Below are 5,404 nucleotides of genomic sequence, written 5' to 3' on the forward strand. Positions count from 1 at the left end.
AGAAAAAAGATCTAAAGTATGTCACTAATATACTTTTAATACAGTCTTTGCTGTGCTCTTGAGGATCCTTGTGATATTTCGAGCTCTGGTTGAATGATAATGTCACAGTTTAAATAATTTTCGTAGTTAGAAATTATGAAACGCTCTGTTAAAAGCAAGGGAGTTTTTATGTCCATTACAGTAAAAAAAAAATGCCTGACAAAGTAGGGCTTGGACAGATTCCAAGTGCATTTTTGCAATTTACGTTTGCATTGTGCATTGTGCTGCTGTAATACAGTTTAAAATAATTAGAAGTCTAAACAGTATCAGCTTTATTTATGGGTTGCAATTTAAAAAAAGTCAAAAACCACACTCAAAATGCAATTTAGAGCTTTCTGGCAAGAGACACCCAAATTAATGCCACTGTTTGTGCATGAACAAGGTTATACTGCTATTTCCTTAGATACGCGATGCCTGTCTCTCCTGGCTGTGCTCTCTCTCTCTCTCTCTCTCTCTTTCTCTTTATAGCTGGTGGTGTACAGCTTTTTAGTATAGATTACACTTTTCTAAAATGTATTTTAAAAATAAAAACGATTACAATCTAATCTTTCCACATTTGATCCCAAGATCCCAAGAAAAATAAATCTAAATGGGGAGAAAGCTATGCTGAAAGTTTATTAAGATGTTTAGAAGACAAAGATATCAATTTATGTTCCATTTGTCTGATTGTGAATCAAAAAACACATATATTTAAACCCGCGTTTGCGATTTAAATCAAAACGCGATTTAAATCAATATAAATGTTTATATTGTAATGCCTAGGTGACTATTCATTGTTATTAAAATTACTTAAATTCAATCATGTTGTGATATTTAGAAATATAAATTTGTTTGGTGCGAGTGAGGTTTTATTTAATCTCTGAGCCAGGGAAATGTTTTATTTTTTCAAGGAAATGTTTGTTAAAAAAAAAAGTCATGGCTCCAGCAGGATTCAAACATGGAGCATGTGATGTGGGAGTTAGGAACCAAACCCACAGCGTCACCGGCAAGGTCACATGCAGAGTGCTGAAAAAGCACTACAGAAACATTATCAACAGACAATGTACAGCGTGTACTATTCTTGTGTTGCGGTACATGAATATAATTATATCATTATTAATTTCTTTAGATACACGATTCCATATTATATTCCCTTTTAATCAAATTCTAAAAGTATGCTTGTTGACTCCTGTATCACGTTAGTTAAAGACTTCGATGCTTAAAATGTTTAGGGAGAAATGGAATACTGGTGTGTATGTTTTCTTTAAAGTACCGAGACCAGCCATTTACTGTATGTTTAAGTTCCAAAATTAATATTGTTTATGGCCTTCACACGCGTTACAGTATGCTCCTATTCTTTTTATGCTCAGCTACTAAGATTTCCCTTCAGTGGTAAAATTCCATATAAATATTGAATGCTAAAACGGGCACAGTAAAGACATTTACTGTAAATCTTTCTACGACCGACCAACGGACCACGAGTGCCCCTGTCAGTCAACCATTAACGTACCGCGGTATTTTGCGTCATCGCGCGTCACGATGCGTGTCTCTACGTGTCTGTACCGCGCACTTTGAATGGCTGCATCTGTATGTTTTAAACTTTCCAAATATGACTTTTTTGCATGCAACCACATCGCAGGGAATTATAAATGCCTTAAATAAAATATATTTTACATTTAAATGTACTGACCCCACCCAACTATAGCAGCTCTACAGCAGTTCTCAGCCTCACTCCACTGTGGTGCCTCCAGTAAACAACAGATCAGCTAAGAAAATTCAGAATGTATCCAGGACATTAAAACACAACCCCACTTTCTGGGACAGAGTATTTAGAGTTTATTTTAATGATATGGTTCTGATCTGGCCCAGCTGTGTCAGCTTTTGATATCTGACGAGACCAGGCTACAGGTGGGTTGTCATTTGTAAAAAATATGACCAATCAGTTCTTATTAATTTAGTGATGATGGTTGTGTAGATGTGAATTCCCTGCCAGGTTTTAAACTTTCTATCACAGAGTAGATGTAAAAATACTTATCAATTACTTTCAAATTATCAGAACTGTCTTAGGTCTGGAACACTTTACAGAATTGACAATGAGAAAAAACAAATTAATATATTGAAAAGGAAATATAGTTTTTTACATATACAGTAATAGGACTAAAAATAATAGGACTAAAGTTAACTTAGTCAAACAACATTAGATTGATTTTGTTTGAACCTTAACCTTGAGTATTGTGTGTCAATGACTTAACACAACAATGTGCAAAATATCTCAGTAACTGTCATGTGCTTTTAAATACAACAATATTTGAATTCTGAAATTAATTTAATCAAAAACAATGGACAAAATCTTCAGGAAAACATGAAGTAAACTTGGGCACAAGGTTTGCTCCATGGTGTGAATCTTGGAATATCCCTGTGATAAAGATGCAAAAACACTGTGTTATTTATCATTCAGAATGATGCAGCAGCAGATTCCAGCAGACCTGTCTTCACAGACCTCAGTGCATAAATTGTGCTTACAGCTTTTAGCAGGGGAATGTTATACTGTCTGGGGCTCTACAGGATGATGCCACCTTCAGTAACAGCACACTGGACCCTGTAATATAACTTTTTGCATGTAACTGCATCTCAGGGATGTACAAAAATGTTTTTTACAAAGATGAATGAATGTATACTGTATGAGTGAATGATGTAATGGCCCTGCTCAACGATAGCAGCTCTACAGCTGTTCTCAGCCTCAGTCCACTGTGGATCCTTCAGTACACAACAGACCAGGTAATGAAATCAATGACTCTGAAACTCCCACTCCCACTCTCTTGAACAGACTCACGAGTTTGTTATACACCTCAATCATGTCAAAATCTCAGGTTAGTGTTTAGAGTTTGATTTAAATGTCTCATCTGAAGGATATCAGCTCCTACAACACTGCATCCTTGTGCTCCAGCATCATTCTGGGATTGTTTGTAAATCCTGGTTCAGCAGCTCCACTGACAGCAGGAACCTGGTCTTCCTTGGAAGTCTCCCATTATGGTTCTGATCTGGCCAAGCTGTGCTTGGCTTCTGAGATCTGATGAGACCAGGCTACAAGGGGGTAATGCTGTCCTTTCTGAACAATATGATTAAATAGCATGTGTATATTGTACTGTCTTCATTTAGTGTTGATTGTTAATGACATGTGAACTAACTGCCAGGTTTTTAAGTTTCTGTCACATTGAAGATGTCAAAATACTTACCAATTACTTTCAAATTATCAGAACTGTTTTGTAAGAGTTTGTCTGAAATACTTTACAGAATTCACAAAGAGAAAAACAAATCAATATACTGAAAAGGAAATGCATATTATTTTGCACAAAATAATTTGGACTTAACTGTTCTCCCAACAAATCTGTGGGTTTTGTCTGGATGATCCACAGTCCAAAGACAAGCTGGTGGATTAATCATGAGCTTCTGGGAAAATTGCCCGTGGTATTTTGAGTGTCTGTTTGCCATGTGTCCTGTGCAGGGTGTATCCCACCTTGTGCCCTCTGCTTTTCAGGATGGGCTCTCGTTCTCTTGTGGCCCTGTATTGCATAGAGTTTAGAAGATGGATGGATGCATTTTAAAATGATTAAAACATCTCTTGTTCATGATTTTTCTAACACAAATACTTTAGTTGCTCAAAAATAACACTAAAGCACTGTGCAGGTTTTATTGATCTGCTAATAAAACACATGTATTTCTTTTTTAAAATCTACCCATTGTGAGAGAGAATTATGCTAGTACTAAAATAGTGCTAAAATAATAAGATTAAATAGGATAAGATTAAATTTATTTTAGTCAAACAATTTTAGATTAATTTCTGTTTCAATGATCACCTTGAGCAAAGAGCCCAAGTGTCCTCAGCAGTAATTCTTTTATAGCACGTTCTGTCTGGACTTAAAATATCTCCCACTGTCTGGGCTGGAAAAACATTCATGGCCTCGTTTTGTTTCCTAAATATACTGTACTGTAGGTACAATAACAAAAAGACAAGCTGCAGGAGAAGCACAAAACAGATTTAGTGAATTTCACCAAAGTCCTTTTCACCAAAGTCCTTGATTTCCAGGAAAATAAATTCCAGCTCTTTGACACTGATCTCAAAATACGACAGCCAAATAAGAAGCTGTTGATTGTAAGATTATTAAACAAGAGCAAAGGGCACATAGTGTAAGTCAAAGTCAACTTCACAGCCAAAACAACCGTCTTGGGTATTAGTAATTTTTTGTGATGCATATCGGAATAACAGAGATACAATAAAAATACATGAAAAAAAATACAAAGAATAAATAACATACTGTACATGTATCATAAACAAAATAAAATACAATGCTACAGTACATTCCAGTGAAAATAGAGATCCAACAATTTAACAATTCACACTCTTATAACAATCTTGAGTTAATAGCATCCTGCCATGTTGTTATTTAAGAAAAAAACATCTTTAGGAAATATACTTAAAATCTTTTAATAATTTAAATTTAAAAAATCAGTTCAGGTCACCTGTATCAGCAGCTGTTCTCAGTCTCAGTCCTCTGTGGTTCCTTTCGATGAGCCCGAGAACCTTCTGTAGAGCTGAGGGAGGTTTTTGTACAGACATGTATCACTGTGTGAATGGGTAGCTATAGTCCTGCTGACAGTAATAATCTCCTGCATCTTCAGCCTGGACTCCAGTGATTTTCAGTGTGAAGACTGTCCCAGAGTAACTGCCAGTGAATCGATCAGGAATCCCAGTATAACGGTTAGTTGCATCATGTACCAGGAGCTGTGGAACCTGGCCAGGTTTCTGCAGGTACCAGTGTACATCATCACTAGTAGACTGACTGGCTGTACAGCTGATTGAGACAGAGCTTCATGGGAGAACAGTTTGAGCTGGAGACTGAGTCAGAACAATTTGACCATGGCAACCTGAAATAAAATAAGGACATTTTCTAAAATGAAAATCTTAAAAATGTATGACATTATTTAATGTGTGTACAATATATATATAATTGAATACATTACAAATGTCTTAAGAAAATTGAGCATTAAGCTAGTACAAACATTTAAACGTATTTTCTTTTATCCTCACCTTGAACAAAGAGCCCCAGTGTCCCCAGCAGTAGAATCAGTGACATCATTGTCCTGTGTGTGTTAGTGACTCTGAAAGAGCTGAACAGTGATTGATCCACACTGTGAGTCTTAAAGTGTTTGGAGCAGTGAGGCGGCACAGGTATGCAAAGCTTCTTCCCGTATACAAATCCTGTCACAGACAGTTAGAAAAGGCCTGAGCTAGGAGAACAGGTGCAATCTGCAAGTGTTTGGTTACTTTCTACTATTTTATTTTATTTCTGTTGCATTACTAGCAGTGCACTGCAGTACTGTTAAC

General features: G+C 36.2%; 1 long non-coding RNA gene across 1 annotated transcript; it reads right to left on the minus strand.

The window, feature by feature from the left end:
* Nucleotides 1-1,519: 1,519 nt before the first annotated feature.
* Nucleotides 1,520-5,204, minus strand: LOC148646825 (uncharacterized). Its single transcript, XR_015927669.1, has 4 exons — nucleotides 5,108-5,204; nucleotides 4,540-4,944; nucleotides 3,391-3,581; nucleotides 1,520-2,434 (listed from the first exon to the last, which is right to left on the minus strand). It is a non-coding gene; the product is annotated as an uncharacterized LOC148646825 (long non-coding RNA).
* Nucleotides 5,205-5,404: the final 200 nt, after the last annotated feature.

Source organism: Lepisosteus platostomus, chromosome 16 (genome assembly GCF_059453375.1).
Source record: "Lepisosteus platostomus isolate fLepPlt1 chromosome 16, fLepPlt1.hap1, whole genome shotgun sequence".
Classification (NCBI taxonomy): domain Eukaryota; kingdom Metazoa; phylum Chordata; class Actinopteri; order Semionotiformes; family Lepisosteidae; genus Lepisosteus; species Lepisosteus platostomus.